This window comes from Eptesicus fuscus, chromosome 10 (genome assembly GCF_027574615.1).
Source record: "Eptesicus fuscus isolate TK198812 chromosome 10, DD_ASM_mEF_20220401, whole genome shotgun sequence".
NCBI classification, from domain to species: Eukaryota; Metazoa; Chordata; class Mammalia; order Chiroptera; family Vespertilionidae; genus Eptesicus; species Eptesicus fuscus.
Genome location: NC_072482.1, coordinates 13,187,206 through 13,208,395, shown reverse-complemented (window position 1 = coordinate 13,208,395; position 21,190 = coordinate 13,187,206). Strand labels below are relative to the sequence as shown.

At 45.7% G+C, this 21,190-nt stretch overlaps 1 protein-coding gene and 1 long non-coding RNA gene across 3 annotated transcripts in view; both read right to left on the bottom strand.

Moving 5' to 3' along the window:
* TJAP1 (tight junction associated protein 1) overlaps nt 1-4,420 on the bottom strand; it is a 37,070-nt gene extending 32,650 nt beyond the window's left edge. For both annotated transcript variants that reach the window (XM_054722085.1, XM_054722086.1), the window contains exons 1-2: nt 4,376-4,420; nt 3,773-3,866 (exon numbers count right to left, since the gene is read on the bottom strand). The gene's annotated coding sequence lies outside the window, so the exon portion shown is untranslated. The remainder of the gene's footprint in view (nt 1-3,772; nt 3,867-4,375) is intronic.
* Nucleotides 4,421-9,758: 5,338 nt separating this feature from the next.
* On the bottom strand, nt 9,759-13,379 carry LOC129150592 (uncharacterized). Its single transcript, XR_008557308.1, has 4 exons — nt 13,322-13,379; nt 11,317-11,400; nt 10,261-10,419; nt 9,759-9,975 (listed from the first exon to the last, which is right to left on the bottom strand). It is a non-coding gene; the product is annotated as an uncharacterized LOC129150592 (long non-coding RNA).
* Nucleotides 13,380-21,190: the final 7,811 nt, after the last annotated feature.

Genomic DNA, 21,190 nt, shown 5'->3' with positions numbered 1-21,190 from the left:
AGGGGGAGAATCAACTCAAAATCCATCAGACTTCACCCTGCAGTTTAATCATTTGCTAAAATGTGATCAGCATCCAGAAAGTCTGAGGACTTCTACCAAAACACAAAGATGTACTCTATGGAGATAACACGTTTCAGCACGCTGCCTGCAACACAAGATATAAAGTACACTATCCTGAGACACGTGGCTCCTCAGTTAATGGAGGAGAACAGCAGAGTCTGACAAAATCACGTGTGCCACAGGTGATTTTGAAGATAGAAAAGTTCATCACAGGGTTGGGTAGGAATTCCCAAGGAAAGCCCTAATTCCTAAACCCCCAATTCTCTGAAATCTGGTTAGACACCAGGCGCGTGCCTACTCTGATGGCAGGGTGGAGAGTCATTTACGGAAGAAAAAGATGGGCCCTGAGGGTGACTTAAACAGACAGGGCATGACTCAGAAGGAGGGGAAGAGTGAGTCTTAAATGCAGGGCAAAGGAAAGCCAGTCTATCAAACCGTGGGCACACCTCTGCCCCAAGGCTGCGCAGCGGCCTACCTGGCTAAAGGAAAAAGCTGAGCACTGAGCCAGGGTCTTCCTCAGCAACACAAGCCTCAGCAGAAGCACATTTGTTTTCCATTTTCCTCTTAAGCTGGGGAAGGAACTGTTTAAAGTGCCAGGTTGTGTGTGTTTTTCCTATGTAGTTTGTTACTTGCTTTTAAAAAGAAAGATGCATCCAGTCTGTCCATGAGTTTAACACTATGGCTACTTCAATGGCTCATGTCAGTAATCAAAGTCAGAAATGAGCCTTATATTTACATGTACATTAATATGTTCTCTCTCTCCCCCTCCTCTCTTTTCCTCTCTCCCTCCTTCCCTCCCTCTCTCTCTCCTAATGTCCTAATATCCTAATGTCACTCTGCTCATCCAACCCAGGCCCAAGGTTTTGCAAAGGCCAACTTGAATCATGAAGAAAGAGTCCAGATTTGGCTAATATGGCACAGAGGGCTCGGTCACCAAGGTCCCAGCACCAGTTATTATTTCTGAGAGAAAGGAGAGAGCTGTGATGAAGGGCTCAGCTCCTAAAACATTTTTTAAATAACCAAAAGATTTTACTTGCAATATGGGTATACATCTAACCATCACAACAAACAAACAAAGAGATACAAATTGCCACTAGGCATATTTTAAAGTTAACTTCATACTAAAAAAAAAAAAAAAAAAAAAAAGGGGCTCAATTGCCAAAGCCAGATTGCCTGGAATCAAATTCCAGATCTGCCACTTACAAGCTCAGTAACCTGGAGCAAATTACTTAACTACTCTGTACCTCTATTTACTCATCTGTAAAATGGGGATAATAGCAGTATTTACTTCATAGGGTTGTTATAAAAATTAGTTAATACATTTAAAGCACTCACAACAGTGCCAGGCACATAAAATGTGCTTGATAAGCACTATTATTATCATCATCATCACTCAACTGCAAAGAAGCCTCAAAGCTTCAGCAGGAAATCACTGGCTTTTTAACACTTTATTTTTTAAACTATGTTTTTATTGATTTGAGACAGAGGAAGGGAGAGAGAGAGAGAGAGAGAGAAACATCAAATGAGAGAAACACTGATCAGTTGCCTCCTGCATGCCCACTACTGGGAATCAAGGCCGTCACCTGGGCATGTGTCCCGATGGGAATCAAACCCGCAACCTCTCAGTGCATGTGACAACACTCAATGAACTGAACCACGCCAGCCAGGGCTTAACAACACTTCAAATAGTTTAAAAAGCTGTACTTCATCTCTCTAGCATCAGAATAGCAGTCCGAGCCAGTACAGGTCCTCCATAGAGAGAATCCAGGTTCGATCATGAAGCAGAGATTAGTGCTGAAATCTGACTAGCATAATAACAACAAATACATATTGAGGGTCAGGTAATGTTCTAAATGCATTAATACATTAACTTATTTAACCCTCAAGACAGCCCTAAGAGATACTCTTACCAAACCCATTTGATTGATGAAAAAGCTGAGGCATAGAAAGCTATGTAATTTCTTTCTTTTTTAAAAAGATATATTTTTATTGATTTTAGAAAGGAAGGGAGAGAGAGATAGAAACATCAATGATGAGAGAGAATCATTGATTGGCTGCCTCCTGCACACCCCACAACCCGGGAATCGAACATGTGACCTCCTGGTTCATAGGTCAACCACTGAGCCATGCCTGCTGGGCTTTCTTTTTTGTAAATATCCCCAAGGAGTAAGGATATATATATATATTTTTTTTATTTTTTTAGAAAAAGTGGAAGAGTGGGGGGGGGGAGTGAGAGGAGAGGGGAGAAGGGGAGGAAGAAGCATTGATGTGTGAGAGACACATCGATTGGTTGCCTCCTGCACCCACACTCTCTGCTGTGCAGGCCAACGCTCTAACCACTGAACACCAGCCAGGGAGAGCTACGTAATTTCTAAAGGTCACAGAGCTACAAATGGCAAAGCCAGGATATGAACTACACAGTCTGGCTCCAGAGTCAATGCTCTTAACCTGTACACACACTCACCACACTGTCCTTGCTGATCATAATTGCCAACGGGGCATCTACACATTGTCCTCAGAAAGAAAAGGTTCCTAACCTTCTCATGGAGGCACAGCTAAATAGCATCAGTGCTTCAGGTACCTGAAGGTATTGAAGCTGGCCTAGTAACAGTGATTTGGGTTGGTGTGTCTGGAGTGAGACTTTTTTGGAGGGTGGGGGTTAGAGAAGGGGGCAGGAGATGGTTAGTGAGGTGTCCAAGATCAAACCAGACCTCCCAGTCCAGGCATGGAGCAGATGTCAGTCCTGAAACTGGCTTCAGTAAGAAGCCTACTCCCAACTTTGGCATGGGCATAACCACAGGGCATCAATGCAAGTGAGGACCATATTCACTGCATTCTGTGGCTCCAGACCCCTTTCTTTTTCTCCAACCCCAAGTCCACTATGTCTAAAGCCATGTTTAGTTTGGCTTAATAAACTGACTTACTTTAAAATGTGATTTGATGGGGAGAGCACAAAGGAAGAGAAGCAAGCTACCAGAAGAGAAAAAGGGCAAGTTCCACAATCCTTTACTTCCATCACCACACTGTCCAGGCTGTAAAGCAGTTCTCAAAATATTAGGGGTCTCAGAGAGTTATGTAATAAACATTCCCAGAGCTTTACACCAGTCAGCTTGACCTCTTACCATAAATTGATCTGGATTCTTCTGCCTTTCCTCCCCCTCTGAGTAGACCTACCACCAAATCCACACTCCCAAGAACACTAAGGAGCCCTCTTACTACAAAAAAAAAGAAGAAAGAAAAAAAAAAAAAAATAGAAATGCTGCAAGAGTGAACTCAGGAGTTGGTAACAGCAGGTGCCTAAATGGTCAGTGAAACACCATCAGAAATTTGTTTTCTCGTGACTCCCCACCATCTGTCACCCACAAATCTCCACTTCAGTCAGGATACCAATCTGAAGATGTGATGGGAAAACTGAAGAAGATAGTGAACATGTAGGAAACTGCTTGTGACAGGGATGTGTTAAAATATTTACAGCCTGATCTCTGGGCTACTTGCCCATGTTCTCTTGCAAAGGTGGAAGGCACACAATTCTACATCAGACTCTCAAAAATCAGCATGCAATCTAAGTAGAATACTAATTTAGGGACCACAGGCCAAGGGTAACCTCTATAGAACAGCGCCCTCCTCAGATTAAATGATTCTCATCATCATTCCGAGCCCATGCATCCTGCTTGCGCCGAGCATGCCAGCCTGTCTCCGGAGGCCACCTTACCCGCTTTGGGGTTGGGCTTGGGCAAGTCGCTACCTCTTCTTCTTCCGAGCAGGCACTGTGATTCTTCCAGTCCCTGGGGCCCCAGAGTCTTCGGCTGAAATTGGGGCAGATGCTTCTATAGGAACTGTGGAAAGGCTGATCTAAGTCTGTAAGGGTCCTTTGGCTTGAGTTCCTTCCTTACCAAACCTGCCCAGCATCCTCCAGGTTTCTCCTTCCCCACTATGCTCCTCCACAGGGAAGACCCCATTGCTCTCCCACCGGCCTGATACAGTCGGACCTCGGCCACAAGCTCCAGGTTTCTTTACTTTTCAGTTTAAAAATTCCCCTCCAAATCGTGGCTCTGCTTCTCCAGGACCTGCAATACCTACTTCAGGCTCCCCCCGCCCTGGACCCCTCCCCCAGGGCTGCCATTGGATCCTTGGGTCCCTCACTTCCTACCCAATCTCCCTCTTTTTTTCTCTCTGCCCCAAACCTTCCACCATCCCATTTCCTCTTCTCAACCCCGGAGCCAGTCCCGCCCCCGCCCTACTCTAGGCTAGAGCTCCCCCGACCCTCCCCCAAACTCCAGCCTCCCGGCCCGACTACTCCAACCCCACAACAAACTTTCTTCCGCGGCCCGCTGCCTTCAGGCTGCCATCTTGTCGCGGGGCAGGCCGGGTAGTGGCCACGGCTTTGGGAATCCCCACGCACCAGGCGCCTTGCGTCACCGGGGGCGTGGCAATGGGCGTGGCCTTGTGCTGGGCTGGCGGGGGGGGCGGGGGGGGAATGATGGGGATCTCCTTAGGAGCGGGATTTGGAAGCCTGGCCGCTGGAGGAGGAAGGAGGTGTAGAAGTAGGGAAGTAGCGGGAAGGATGGGGAAATATTCTGGTACTCAAAACAAAACAAAACAAAACACACACAAAGAATAGGGGGAAATAGTGGGAGAGTCTTAGCCCTGGTTCCCCATCATCCAAAGGATAAAAGCAGCTTCTCAGATTGTCACGCAGGGATGCGCATGACCCAACCTCTTCCACATTCACCAGCCTAATTTTCCACCTGAACGGGACGTCAGGTTCCCATTTGCCCTGTGTGAATGTCTTAAAATGCCCAAGCTCTCTTCTCCTCTGGCTTTTCAATTGATAGGGAAAGAAGAAATGATCAGTTCTTACTCCTCCAGCCCTGAGCTCACATGGTCACCTCCTCCAGGAATCCTTTCCCAACCCCCCAGACTGGATTTGGTGCTCCTTTTGCATTTACACACAACTTCATTGTAGGTAACCTGTGCTGTGATTGTTCGTTTACATGCTGTATCCCTCACTAAGCTGACGCTCTTCCAAGGCAAAAACTATGTCCAATTGCATCTTCATATTCCCTATTCCCCAGCAGGTACCTGGCACACAATAAATGCTTATGAATAAATAGCATGGCAACCTCTACTGCATTAAGCATACTTCTGCCTCGGGACTTTAGGTTTGCTGTTCCCTGTGCTGGGAATGTTCTTCCTCCAGATATTCACTCCTATGAATGTCTCTGCTCGTATGTCACCACCTCAGAGAAGACTTCCCTGGCCACTCTATCTGAAACAGCATCTTCAGCCACCTTCCCTTACCCTGCCTGAATTTCTTCTTTCATAGAACTTATTGTTATCTGACATATTAAATATTTCTTTGTATATTTACCATCTCCCACTATCATGCAAACTCTACAGGTCTGGGACTTTTTCTCACTTGTCACTGTAGCCCCAGTGTTGAAAACAAATCCTAACATAGTAGATGTTCAATAAATGTTTATTGAACTTATAAATGGCATGGAGATGAGTGATAGAAAAAAAATTTTTAAGTCCTTTTTAAAAAATATATTTTTTTATTGATTTCAGAGAGGAAGGGAAAGGGAAAGAGAGATAGATGATGAAAGAGAATCATTGATTGGCTGCCTCCTGCATTCCCCCCACTGGGGATCAAGCCCACAACCCAGGCAAAAGGTAGCAACTTGCCCTTGACCAGAATCAAATCTGGGACCCTTCAGTCCAAAGGCCAACACTATCCACTGAGCCAAACCAGCTAGGGCTGATAGAGGAATTTTGAAATATAGAGGTGGAGAGGAGAGGTTTAAAATACTACAAAATAGAAAAATGTTTTACAGGCCCCCAAAGCCAGATGTGGTCCTATCAGGAATGGTAGGCGACACAGAACCCAGGCTCTGAAAAGAAAGGAGTGGAATGAGAGCCAGGTGGAACTCGGGAGGTGGGTCCTCAGGGAGCAGAGTCCTCCTGGGAGAGCTACAGTTCAGGTAGAGGAAGTGGGGTGGGCTGGAGGCCACGGAGGAGTTTACTCAGATCTAAAGACAACATCCACCCCGAGCCCAGGCCTCTCTTGGCCAGATGGTTCCGGAGGAGCCTCAGCATCTGTTCCTCTGTAAATTATCCAGTGCTCCCTTCTGCCTGTCTTCTCTGGTGACAGCCGGAACAATTGTCCAGGAATTCCATCTGCTCCCCTGTCCTTCTCCCCTCCACAGCTCATCAACATTTCAGAGCGGAGAGGTGTCCCATTTCCCTGGGTCTAGGGAATGGGAGCTGGGTCTGTCCCTTGGTGGAGCTGGCACTTAACTTCACCAACGCACACAAATAAAACCTTTCAGGGACCCCAGGCCCCAGAGGCTACAGGTCAATCACCTTTATTTCCCATCCTGTCCTTTCAATCCCATACAACTTTTTATTATTGCTAATTTAATAAAACCTCACTAAATGAATCAATCATACTGGTTCTTCCAGAGTTTAAAATAAGGGCTCCCAATCATTATACAATTTAAGGTTCCCCTTAAATTGCCAGTACAGTACTTTCAGACTGTGACATTCATTGTAATATAAGACCACAAATTCAGACTTTTTGAAATACCACTTTTACTGTTTACTAAAAGGAGTCTGCCTGAAAGAAGAAATGAGGATGCTGGTTTTCTTTTCTAAATAGTACTGATCCCCCAAACCTCTTCTCCACCGTTCCTGAAATTGTTTTGTGATCCACAGAGGGAGGAAAGCCCATGGCCTGCAGGTAAACACACGTGTGGTTTGTAAATTTGAAAAGTGATCCAAGTTCATATTTTGTAAACAGAGAAAGTATCAGTAAATATAAACATGCCTTTGAAGAGAAAGGAAATCAGTCCTCCAGAGTTTTTAACTTTTAGGATATGTAAGATAAAGATGTTTTTACTTGGAAGTCACCTTATCACTCCCTCTGTGAGTACCTGTATACCTATAAGTATGTTTTGATTTCAGAAAGGAAGGGAGATGGAGAGAGGGATAGACACATCAATGATGAGAGAGAACCAGTGATCGGCTGCCTCTTGTATGCCCCCCACTGGGGATCAATCGAGCCTACAACACGGGCGTATGCCCTGACTAGGAATCAAACCATGACCTCCTGGTTCATAGGTCAATGCTCAAACACTGAACCACTCCAGCTGGGTTATTCTTTAGACCACAATTACGTAATTGTTCACCATCACTGTAAGAGAACTGTGAGGAGGGTGGTGAAGATTAAAGACCTCTTTTAGGGTTTTATGAAGTAGTTGCAATTTGCAGAAGAGTCAGGCTAACTGCATTTTTTTTTTAAAGTCCTTTAAGGAAGTTGGATATTTTCCCTTTGATTTTTAGGGAGAGTGGGAGAGAGAGGGAAAGACAGAGAGAATCAAAGTGAGAGAAATATATAGATTGGTTCCCTCTTGCCTGAGCCCTGACCAGGGCCTGGGCCGGGAGGAGCTTGCAACCAAGGTACCTGCCCTTGACCGGAATAGAAACCAGATCCGTTTGGTCTGTAGGCCGACGCTCTATCCACTGAGCCAAACTGGCTACGGCAGGCTAATGGCATTTTGATGGCAGTTTTCATATGGTTGTGCCTTGGTGTCCACAGGGCTGCAGTGACTGCAGGGACCGCCTGCACAAGCATGGTCAAATGCTCCCAGAACACAAGCTGCTTGACCCAGATTGAAGACAGTTCTTTCTCCTGATTCTATTTATGTAGAGTTAGTCTCCCAACCGGAATAGAAGTGTTGCTGTGGAGTCTGGGCTTGGCCTGACAGACTATGTAGGTGGAAAAGGACCTTGGAATAGAAGTGGGTCCTGGACAAAGACAGAAATTTGAGCTCCAGGTATTGGAGAAAACCACTAAAGATTTTATTTTATTTTTAAAAATGTATTTCTTTATTGATTTCAGAGAGGAAGGGAGAAGGAGAGAGAGATAGAAACATCAATGATGAGAGAGAATCATTGATTGGCTGCCTCCTGCACGCCCCCCACTGGGGATGGAGCCCGCAACCCAGGCTTGTGCCCTTGGCCGGAATCGAACATGGGATCCCTCAGTCCACAGGCTGACGCTCTATCCACTGAGCCAAGCCGGCTAGGGCTCCGCTAAAGATTTTAAATAGCCATGGCTGGTTTGGCTCACTGGATAGAGCATTGGTCTGGGAACTGAAGGGTCCAGGTTCAATTCTGGTCAAGGGCACATGCCCAAGTTACAGGCTCAATCCCCAGTAGGGGGCGTGCAGGAGGCAGCCGATCAATGATTCTCATCATTGATGTTTCAATCTCTCTCTCTCTCTCTCTCTCTCTCTCTCTCTCTCTCTCTCTCTCTCCCCCCTTCCTCTCTGAAGTCAATAAAAAATATTTATATTAAAAAGAACTACTCTTAAAATAAAATTCTTAAAAAAAAAAAAGAGTTGAAACCATCCTAAGCTCAGCTCCATAGTCCTTTGAACTGTTCATCATGACAGCTAGAAGGGTCTTAAAGCCATATGCAACCTTTTTGGTTGCAATTGACATTCTCTACTAATAATTTGAAGCTAGGAGGCTGCCTATATTCTTTTTTTTAACCCTCACCTGAGGATAATTTTTCCATTGATCTTTAGAGAGAGAGTGTGTAGAAAGATGGGAGAAGGGGGAGAGGGAGAGTGAGGGAGATTGAACATCAGTGTGAGAGAGATACATGGACTGGTTGCCTCCTGTACGTGTCTCAACCAGGGGGCCTGGATGGAACCTGAAACTGAGGTATGTGCCTTTGACTGGAATCAAACCCGAGATCCTTCGGTCTGAAGACCAATGCTCTAACCACTGAGCAACACCAGTGAGGGCCACTGCTTATATTCTTATTTGTGACCCTGATTGGACATGCTGTACCCTAGTTACATGGCTGTTTTGACAATGATTTCAAAACTTCAAGAGGGATAACTTAGTCTGCTTCCGTAGATTTAAGTTATACACATCTCCTGATTCTTCTATTAATAGAAATCCACAGCTGCCACCCTGGGGGATAAACTTATTGTGTGTAAATGTCTTTTTCATAACTTGGGATGTTGAATTTGATGGGAGCCCAAGAAATGTAATTTAAAAGACCTTGAAAGTTGCATTCTTTAATATTCTTAAAACCACTTAAACCTTAAAAGATAATGAAGGCAGGAACCCAAACAAGGATTTGTACACCCATATATGCAATAATGCTATTTATAGCAGCATTATTACAATGGCCAAAAAGAGGAAGCAACCCAAGTGTCGACTAACAGATGAATGGGTAAATGTAATGTGGTATATACACTGAGTGGCCAGATTATTTTGATCTCTGTTCGCATAATAATCTGGCCACTCAGTGTATATCCTATATAATAAAAGGCTAATATGCAAATTGTCCCCTCGACCAGGAGTTCAACCAGCAGGCAGGCTGGCCAAACACCCATGTCCCCTCCCCCTGGCCAGGCTGGCTGGACCCCACCCATGCATGAATTCATGCACTCAGTGTGTGTGTGTGTGTGTGTGTGTGTGTGTGTGTGTGTGTGTACTGAGTGGCCAGATTATTATGCGTTCAGAGATCATAATAATCTGGCCACTCAATGTATATATACACTGGAACACATTTTAGCCCCCAAAAAGGGAAATTCTGACACATGCTAAGATATAGATGAACCCTGAGGACATTATGTTAAGTGCAATAAGCCAGTCACAAACGGAAAAATATTGTATGGTTCCATTTATATGAAATACCTAGAGTAGTCAAATTCATAGAGACAGAAAGTAGAGTGGTGGTTTGCCAGGTTCGGGGGGAAGAAAAGATGAGGAGTTGTGTTTAATGGGTACAGAGTTTCAGTTCAGGAAGATAAAAAGTTCTGATGCTGAGTGGTGGCGATGGTTGTCCAGCAATGTGAATGTTGGCCATCAATGTTAGTGCCACTGAACCGTACACTTCAAAATGATTAAAATGGTAAATGTTACCCACGATAAAAAAGATTTCCTGTAAAAAAATACTTAAAATATACATTGCATACATCTTTATATGATATCAAGTCTTGTTTTCTGGCTTCTGGTAGGGTCCTGCCTCTCCCAACTCTAAGGCAGGGACCCCTGAGGACAGGGCTTGTCTCCCTGCTTCAGAGTCTGGGAACCCTGAGGTGAAAACCTGTGCCTCCCCTCTCAGATTTCAATTTCGGGTCTTGGGGAAGCTCAGAAAGTACAGAAGGAACAGCTCACCTCCCTCTTCTGCACTGCATGGTGGCTCCCTTGTCAGGTCCTGCTTCCCTCTGACCTGGTAAAGGCAGGGTAGGTCTGCAGTCCCAAGTCTCTGCTGAATCGGAAGGGCTTTGCTCCATCACGGATGGTTACTTGAAATTTGGCCCTGAATGTAATAGACTAAGCAATTGTTTATATATAAGAGGTTAACAGAGGAGATTCAGCTCCCAGAATCTTCATGTAAACCTTCAGGCATGGCTCCTTTAGCACCTGCTAGAGGACCTGCTTGGGCTGTTGATACCTCCCCGACCCCTTCATGCGTGCTGGGTGGTTCCAGGCTGGCGGAGCTTCACAAGCATGTGAAACCTTGGTACTGCTGTGCTTTACACTCAGGATTCTGGATGGGGTGAAACTTTGTCCTTCCAGGCCTGTGCACATGTGTCTGCACACTCACATGGTCCCAAATGGACATGTTCCCTCACTTGACATGTTGGACACTAGCTACATGACTGAACACTGGACCCATCAGCCAGCAAAGTATCCCCTGCTGTCACTTTTCAACTGACCTCCAAACCCAGAATCAGTATCTGTCCTTGCCCAGCCTCCGCCCTTTCCTTGAGCAGGTATCTCCCAAGCATGGCATTTAGAGCCTGAGACCTGGCACTCCAACCCCTGAGGCACACAGTAAGCCCTGCCAACACACACACACACACACACACACACACACACACACACACACACACACGCACACGCGAGTCAAACACAGCCAAAAGGTGGGGCACAATGCCTGGTTTGGATTTCAGCCCTGCAGCAGCTGGCTCCAACTCCTGCATGCGGTAGGGGTGGGGGTGGAGGACAGGAAACAAGCAGGGGGAGGGGAGGGAGGACATTTGTTTCAGGACCCAAAGGCCCCTGTGCTGGCAGAAAGCCCAGTGAAGGGTGGATGACTTGGGCCTGCCCGACATCCTACCTGCTCCAACTCAGCTCCCACCTGGGCCCCCACTTGTTGGGCTGACAGGAACTGGCTTGGAGAGACAGTGGCAGCACAAAACAAGCAGGTAGATGACTGTCCCTTACCTGGTGAGGACAAAGGCCAGGCCTGCATGCCCCTTGGTCTCCATGAGGTCCAGAGCCCAGAGGTACACGTGGTCCCCTCTTTACCTGTAGTGTGTGGACAGTGAGCGTGAGTGTGCCTGCCCTATTGGACTATTAGCTGCCTGAGATCAAGGCCCAGTCCTTTTTTCCATTTATATTAATTCATTCACTCATTCAGCTAATGCTTGTTGAGTGTCTGGGGTCCCTTTCCTGCTCCTGACCACAGTGCTTACTATCGTGCTGAGCTCCAACAGGGAGTGGGTGGGTCAATGAATGTGTGAATGAATGAGGCTCTCCTCTTGCTCCCCATTCTCTTGTCTCTGCACCCTCATTTGGTGTTGGTCATACATGCAACTTTTTGTTTGAAAAGGAGGCTAGGGAGAGAGGAGGGGAACTTGAGGAAAAGAGCCCAGGTAAGGGGTGGGGAGGCCAGGAAGGATGAACCCCTGTGGGTGTGGAAGAAGGACTTGTTGGCAGGTGTGCAGAAAAGCAGTGCGCAGGAAAGTGGGGAATCCTGAGGATTGGGAGACCAAGGAGAGCAATAGGTACTATACTGGACCAAAGTTAGAAATGGGCCTCATATGCCTAGTGGTCCCTCCAAAAAGGAGGGCACTATTGAGGCAGGCTTAGGAGGACCCTAAAGTCACCAGGCTTCCAGCCCAATCTGTTCCCAAAGTCCTCCAAGTGAAGCAGAGTTGATTAGTATCAGCCAGGGGTCTCTCACTACACAGCCCATACCAGTCTCCTTTCCCAAAACAAGACAGCGATTAAGAGCAGGGTTTCTGTGAAGCAGACGGCTAGGAGGCTGTGTCACTTAACTAGCTGCATGAACATGGGGCAATGATAAACTTCTCTGTGTCTCAGTTTCTCCATCTATAAAATGGGTTAAGCACAGTGCCTATTCCACAGAATTGTTGTGAGGCTCAAAAGAGTTCATGTATGTAAAGTGCTAGAATAGTGCCTGGTACATAGGACATCCATCTATTTACTAGCAAGGACCTTGAGGCTCTGAGAAGTTAGATGTGTCCTGAGGGCCACTCAGCTATGGATGGTGAAGCCAGGATTTGAAGCAGCTTTTGATATTCTTGCCTTGACACCACAGCCTGAAGAGTGCTAAGAGTGGTCCCAGGCTGATGAGACAGGAAATGAGATGACAAGGATGGCAGGGCAGAATGTTTAACCTCAAGGCCTCCTGCAGGTGGGTGCTCAGGTGAAAGGGGTGGGCCTGGAGCCGAGTGATCATGTGGAAAATGCTTGCCATGAGTCCCGTGTAGTGAAGAAGGGGTTGACGAGGGCCGAGGCAGTAGGTAAGAACTCCCATGGCCTCCCCAGGGCCAGGGGGAAGGAAGATCAGATAGAATTCGGTGAGCAGCCGGAACAAGGAAATGGGGGCAGGAGAGGAGGCAGGGATGGCCTTAAGGTTTTAGCATCAGTTCCTCAGGGGATAGCAAGGCCTCTGCCAGAGACAGGTGATTGGGACGGGGATGTTCTTGGAAATCCAAGCAATGAGACAAGCCCTCTTTCCTGGGTGACGGTTAAAGGGGGAAGTTGTGTGTGTTAGAAACAGTTTGGCAGAGACAGAAGCCTGGACTACATACATGATGCCTTCTACATCAAGGGGCTTCCACCCCTAGCAGTGGATGGATTCTGAAAGATATTTAAACAGAAACTGTTGCTAAGAGACAAACCCCAGCACAGCCCAGAACAGCGCAGTTCAACTTCCCATCATTACTCTTGTCACCGATCCCCCTCCTACTCTGGGGCAGGAAACTGACTTTAACCGGGGACCCTACCCCTAAAGCCTCAGCAGCCACTCATCCCAGCCCCCACTCTCCCACCTCCCTGTAAAAGGAACTGCACTTTACACGCAGTCTCGTTCCACCCCCACCGTGACCCTGTTAGAGATGAAGGCTGGCACTATTCTCTCCATTTTACAGGTAAGGAAACCGAGGCCCAAAAAGGTTATGAGACGTTCTCAGGTGCCCACCTCCTTTCCTCACAGATCCACAGACATCTCTTGGTTTTCCGGGGGCATTCGTTTTTTTCTGTGGGAATAATAAAATGGTGGGGTACTGACTGGATATTAAGGAGGCAGTGAAAATGGACAGTGGATGTGTGGCAACGTATGGATAAGTACCAAACATCAGGGCTGGAGCCATCCTTAGAGATCTCCGAGTTAGGGCATGCTATTTGCAAAGGAAACTTAAACCCCGAAAGGTGGGACTTGCCCACTGAGTACCTCTGACATATTGTCACGCTCTGTTCTAGTTATCTATCACTGCATTTAACAGACCACCTCAAAATTCCTGGCTTAAGACAACAATCTTTTTTCTAATCTCTCAGATTCCTGTGGGTCAGGGATTTAGGAAGGGCTCAGCTGGGCTGTTCTGACCTTATCGGTGGCTGAAGATGAAACAGCAGGAGCTGGAGCAGCTGCGGGCGGGCTGTCTGGGCCTCTCTCTCCCTGTGGCCTCAGGTCCTCTCCATGTGACTAGCTGGGCTTTTTCATAGGGTAAGGTCAGGTGGGCAGTCAGATTACCAGGCAACTCAGATCTCCAAAGGCACGTGTCCCAGGAGAATCAGGTGGAAGCTGAATCATCTTTGTGACCTAATCTCAGAAGTCACGTCGCGTCATGTCTACCACAGCCGACTGCCTCAAGTCAAGGGAAGGGATGCTGGACCCTGCCTCTCAATGGGAGGAATGTCAAAGTCACATCATTAGAAGCGCATGTGGGATGGGAGCTCTTTGGAAAATGCAGTCTGCCAGGCAGTTGCTCAATCACCTAGATTGATTGCATGGCACAGAGGAAAGACAGGCCTGGTCTGAACCCTGGCTTCATCACTCACCAGCTCTGTGGCCTAACCCCTTGTATCCTCTCCTTCTCCATCCATAAACCCGGAGTAATAATAATACCTGCTTTGCGGAGTTGTGGTGAGGAGTAAGTGGGATGGCCTGGCCCACAGGAAAAAAGTTTTTTCTTCTTCCAAGTTATGAGACAGCAATGAACACACCATCAACCTAAATGCCTCACCCTGCTCATGAAGCAGACCCAAGTCTCAAAAAAGGCAGAGGAGCCCTAGCTGGTTTGGCTCAGTGGGTAGAGTGTCAGCCTGAGGACTGAAGGGTCCTAGGTTCGATTAAGGTCAAGGACACATGCCTGGGTTTTGGGCTTGATCCCCAGTAGGGGGCATGCAGGAGGCAGCCAATCAATGATCCTCTTCAATCATTGGTGTTTCTATCTCTCTCTTCTTCTCCCTTCCTCTCTGAAATCAATAAAAAATAAATAAAAAAGAGGAACTAAGATAAATGAGAGTACACATTCACCACTAAACAGTACAAGACATGAAATGATAAATCGAGAACTAAATTACAGCAATAAACAAAACAAAATCCTTGCCTTCACAGATCTTATAATCTAGTGGAGAGAGCCAATCAACATATAAATATGCTAATGGTATCATGTCAGGTGGAAAAAAGGGCTGTGGAGAAAAATAAAGATAAGGGAAACATGCTCAGGGTCAGGGCGGGGTTAGTCTATGGGTTGATCAGGGAGAGCCTCTTTATTAAAATGAAATTTGAACAGAGAATTGAATGAAGATATGAGGGTTTGAGCCATGAAAATATCTGGGTAAGAGCAGTCTAGGCAGAAGGAATAGCTAGTGCAAAGGTCCTGAGGCAGGGAACATATTTGATGTGTTTGAGGATCAACATAGAGGCTAGTTTAGCAGAGCAGAACAAGGCAGGGAGAGTATAGGGGTTAAGGTCAAAGGGGATCCACTGGAAGGTTTTGAGCAGAGATGTGACATCGCCTGACTTCTGTCGTTGAGATACACTTTTTATTTTTGAATAGTTTTAGATTTACAGGAAAGTTGATAAAATACTAAAGAGAGTTCTTATATACCAAGCAGTTTCCCCTGATGTAACACTTTACATTACCATGGTAGGTTTGTCAAAACTAAAAAGCCAACATCGGTACCCTAGTGTAAACTAAACCCCAGACTTTATTCAGACTTCACCAGCTTTTTCACTAATGATCTTTGTTTCAGTTTAGAATACCACATACATTTAGCTGGCTTCCATGCTAGCAGGATCACCCTGGCTGCTCCACCATAGAAGACCCATTAAGAAGCTGTTGCAGTAGTCCAGGCAAGAGGAAAGGGGCTTGAAGTCATTTTGTGAAAAGTGGTCAAATTCTGGATGAACTTGAAGGCAGAGCCTACAGGTTTGGCAGGACATGGGATATGAGAGAAAGAGGAGAGTTAAGTATGATGTCAACGATTTTGGTTTAAAACAGGCATTTACTGGTTTGGGGGTGGAAACCAGGAATTTGCATTTGTACATGCTAAGTTGGAGTTGCCTATTGGACCACGTGGAGATGTCGAGTAGGCAGTCAGATACATGAGAGGGGATTTCAAGGATAAATCATGGCTGGAAATGTAAACCCAGGAGTCCTTAGCTTATAGCTGCTGTTTAAAGCCATTAGGCTGAAGGAGATCATGAAGGGAGTGAGTGAAGGTAGAAAAGAGAAGCGGTCTGAGTATTGAGCCCTGGGCTATGGAAGAAATTGGGAAGATGAGGAGGAAGCAAAGGGGACTGAGGAGGAATAGCCATTAGGGTAGGTGGAAAGCTAGTGAGCGATCCTAGAAGCCCAGGGAACCACAATGTCAAATGCAGCTGACAGAGCCAGTGAGATGAGGACTGAGGAGGAATTGTTGGATTTGACAATGGTGAGGGCATTGGTGACCTTGACGACAGAGTGGTGGGGTGAGAGTGGTTTCAAGAGAAAATGAGAAGAGAGAACATGAAGATGGCAAGTCTAGACAAATATTTTTGAAGAGTTTTCAGTAAAGGGAGCAGAAAAGTGGCACTGGAAGAGAATATGGGACTGAGAGAGCTTATTTATTTTCAGATGGGAGAGAGGATATTAAAATGATCTCCTAGAGATAAGCGAACTGATGGTGCAGATGACCTGGGAGAACTGGTGAAACCTGCAGTTACAGGTAAGAGGGATGGGAGCTAGTGCCCAGGTGGAGGGGTTCTAAGTAAGAACAGGAGGGACGACGGAGAGTATGGAGACAGATGGAGGGAGGTGAGTGGAAGCGTGGGGAAATTCTCTTCAGGCTGCTTCTATTTTCTCCATGAAGTTGGAAGCGAGACCACCAGCAGAGCGAGAAGAAAGGAGAGAGGAGAAGGTAAAAATGGCTGTCAGGAGGGTGGGAGAGTACACAGAACTGATGTATATTGATGGTCAACACAAAGGGTGTTTGAAGCTATGAATTTGAGACCCATCAGCCTGGAGATGAGTTTTCTCCAGTCACGTTCAGTTGCTGGGGCACAGACTAGAGAGGACACAGGAGAGGGGTTTTATCAGATGAACAGGATGGGAGAGAGGCGCCAGGGAGTTGTTATAAGCAATGGACTGATTATAATGATATGTCCTGGAATCAAAACTGGGTAAGGAGGAAAGGGTAGATGTGATGAGAGGGGACACTGACAAGGAGGTAAGATCAATGGATGAGAGACAGGGCCAACTTATCTACAGGAGGCACTGTGCAAAATTCCCACAACTCCTTTAGGGACCTACAAATGTTTTAATTTTAATGTATTTTAAAATCAAAAGAAAAAATGGAAATGATAGTAATGAATATATAGCAGGTACTCAAATAACATTATTTCATTTAACATCATTTCACTATAATGTTGATGAGTCAAAAAAAAAAAATGACACCCTGGCCAGTGTTTTTCAGTGGTTGGAGCATCATCCTGTACACCAAAAGGTTAAGGGTTTGATTCCAGATCAGGGCACATACCCAAGTCGTGAATTCAATCCCCGGTTAGGGCACATGTGAGAGGCAACCAATTGATGCTTCCCTCTCACATTGATGTCTCTCTCTCTCCCTCTCTCTCTCTCTCTCTCTCTCTCTCTCTCTCTCTCTCTTCTTCTTCTCCTCTTCCTCTCTCCCTCTCTCTCTCTCTCTCTCCTTCTCTTCCTCTCTCCCTCTCTATCTCTATCTCTGTCTCTCCCTTCCTCTCTCTCTGGAATCCATGAAGATCTCCTCAGGTGAGAATTTATTTATTTATTTATTTTATTTTACTTATTATTATTATTAATTTTAATCCCCACCCAAGGATATTTTCCCATTGATTTTTAGGGAGAGTGGAAGAGAGAGGGAAAGACAGAGAGAAACACATCAATTGGTTGCCTCCTGCAAGCGCTCTGACCAGGGCCCAGGCTGGAGAGGAGCCTACAACCGAGGCATGTGCCCTGACCGGAATCGAACCCAGGACTGTTTTGGTCCACAGGCCAACACTCTATCCACTGAGCCAATCTGGCTCGGGCTCCTTGGGTGAGAATTTAAGAAAAAGAAAAGAAATCATTTCCTGGCCTATGCTACTGTCTGTGTGGCACTTGCATGTTCTCCCCATGCCTGCATGGGTTTTCTCCTGCGGACTCTGGTTTCCTCCCCCATTCCCAATACATGCGCATGAGGTGAATTGAGCATCTACATCGTCCAGTCTGAGTGAGTGTGGGTGTGTGAGTGCGTCCTGAGATAGAAGGGCATCCTGTCCAGGGTCCCCACCTCATCCCATAAGCTGCTGGGACTGGCTCCGGCCACCTGGGACCCTGAACTGGAATAAGTAGGTTGGAAAATAATTATCTTACTTGTTTTTATTAATTTTTCTTAAATGTATGTATAGCTCATATTTATATCAATGTTTAACATTAGAAGTGTTTTGATTCTTTATTTAGAAGTTTAATGATGTTTCGTTTTGGTGACCAGAAATATGCCTATAGGAACATTTAAAAATTTATTTTATTTTTACCATTTTAAAATTTTCAGTTACAGTTGACATACATAACTTACTAAGTGATGATCCCTATAAATCGTGCTTATATACATAGTTAGTAGGATATTATTGGCTATATTTCCTATGCTGTATTTTACATCCCCATGACTATCCTGTAATAACATCTGTAATTTGTTCTTAATCTCTTCACCTTTTTCACCCATCCTCCAAACCCTCCTATGCCATAAGAACTTAACTCTTGTTTAGATCAATTTAGCCTATGGTAAAATTGGTTTCAATATAGGTATGCCATTTCACTTAAAGTCACAGTTTCCAAGAACCTACCGATGACATTAAGTGAGGACTTACTGTAGAATCATGCATCTTGCTTGGATTATATTTGTCTTTATACAAATGCAACCATAAACTATAGTTTTACTATTCTTTTGTGGCGGAAGAGGGCCATGAAGGTGAAGTGCATAGGACCCACCAAAGTTGTATTGTAGCCCAGTGATCCCCGTGGATCCCAATTCAATATATGTTAAATGCATTTATAATGACAGAAGCAAACACAACCTCAGTACACAGGATTGTTTGAGTCCAGGTACTAGAGGGCATAGGCTGAAACGATACAAGTTGGTAATAGGCAAGTGTGATTATAATAGGAGATTGAGATTATGGAGTGTGTGAAGAATTCATAGTAACAAGGTTTGGCTGAGACAATCCTCCTCATTAGTGGAGAAGAAATCAAGGAAAGGGGAAGTTGGTTTTATCAGTTATCTATTGCCATATTAACAAACCACTTCGAAACTTAGTGGCTTAACCACCATTTATCTGCTCATCGCTTGGTAACGTGGGCCAGCCTCAGCTGAGCAATTCCGTTCTTCTGGGCGAGGCATCGTCATATGGCTGCGGTCACCTGGAAGCTTGACTGGGGCTGGGTAGTATGACCTCACATGTCTGGTAGTTGGTGGCCAGGGCACCTCAGTTCTTCTCCATTGGGCTCCTCATCTTCTAGTAGGCTAAACTGGACTTCTTTATGTGATGTTGGAAGTGTTCTGAGAGGGCAAAGGGGTAAGCTACAAGGTCTCTTGAGGCCCAGACTCTGAGGACTCACAGTATCATTTCTGCCGCATGCTTTTAGTCAAAGCAAGTCATAAAGCCAGCCCAGATTCTAGGGGTTGACAAACAGACTCCACTCCTTGCTGAGAAGAGCAGCAAAATCATTGCAAAGGGTCATGTGGGACAGGAGGAAGTGTAGTGGCCATCTTTGCAAGCACATTTATTGGAAGAATTGTCTATGTGGTACTGAATCATCAAAAATCTCCAAGAATTTGACAGAAGTGGGAGTGAAAAGAGTGACAAGCCAGGTGCTGAAATTTTTACAGCATGCGGGAGAAGTAGTAAGTGATACAGTCCGATGCCATCAACTTCCAAAGTTTTAACCATCGTTACAGTCTCATCAGTGAATGCCAATGAATTTCATTAATGAGAAGGAACCGTTCATTTTCCACAACTGCTTTGACGCAGTCGCTCCCCAATTCAGAATCTGCCTTAAGGAAGGATCCCAAACCATGGAGAAAACCACATGCATGAAACGTGTGGTGCTACTAGACACAGTCCCCAGTGCCCAGGATGACATCCAGCACAAAGTAGTAGCACATAGGTGCTCAGAAATATTTGTTGAATGAATGTATCATAGCAAAAACATAAACACAATTGTGTAAGGGTCCAATTGTGAGAATCCCATAATGAGGGCTAAGTTAAATAGATTGTGATATATCTACCTAATGGACTATTATGCAGCCATAAAAATTATGCTTTTGAGGACTATCAATACATTATGTGGAGTAAAAAAAAAAGTCAGAATACAATATTACAGGTACTGTGTAAAAACATCTGGGTAGGAACAGGGGTAAAAAAACACACACCCACAATAGCGGTTTTATCATGCTAGTAGGATCATGGGTGATTTTTTTTCTTTTTACTTGATTCTTAAGGATCTATAGTGTTATTGAATTTATTTCATAATAATAAAGTTGTACACGCTCATTGTGGGAAAGGGGGAAATGCAGAAAAGCATCATTAAGAAAAGATAATTCCATTATCCAGAACAAAAGTCACTGGTAATTGACAGACGTTCTGTGTTGTCTCTCCCTGCTCGCAGTTAACATATTCTTAGCTTTTTTTTTTTTACATCTTCAGGCTTCAAAAAGGCGACTTTTGATAGTCACATAATCTATTTGACCTACACTAATTGGACATTATAGGTTGTTTGCAATTTTTTTTTCACTGAAAAACAAATTAAAACAAAATAAATGGTTAGAGCTATGGCATTACTCAAATTCAGAAAGCTCTTTAGGGAAGAGGAAGTGGCTGGAGAGATGAGGTGGGTGTGGCTGTTACATTCAATGGAGACTGCAAGAAAAACTAGTCCCGCGGCTCAGTCCCTGTGGGGTGTCCATAGGAAGCTTCTGCAGGGGCTAGAGTCCTCCCTCCAATCTATGGAATTTAAAGATGGTGAAATCTTGATCTGGAGGCTTAGGTGGTGTTCCTAGTCTCTGCCCTCTTGCGCTGCGCAAGCAAGAGAACTGTTTCCTGTCCTTGCCTTGCACAGGTGTCTCCGAGCCATTAGCCTGGACAATAGTCCTCCCCTACGCCCCCCACCGAACTCTTTTAGAGCTCTGGGTCTGGACGATTAGCCTGAGCTCAAGAACGGATATGATCCGGGGTACAGGAGAAGGAACTGGGGTGGGGGTGGGGGGCACATTTACAGAGTCAGGGGCATTCCCAGTCCAGAGGGGCTTCCCAGTAGCGGTCACGGAAAGGAGCAGGGTGGCGGTGATAGAGATAGGGGTGGGGGATGGGGCTGATACTTAGGCACGGGTTGATCCTAGAAGGCTGTGCATGGCGACGAGGAGAGAGAGAAGCGGAGGAGAGGCGCAGCCATTTGAAGCAGGTGATGGAGGATTTACTAACGGAGGAGGCGTGGGCTTGGTGACAGGAGGAGGGCGGGGAGCGGCGCCGCGCCCGGAGCGTGTGTGGGATACATCTGAGAAGCGTGAT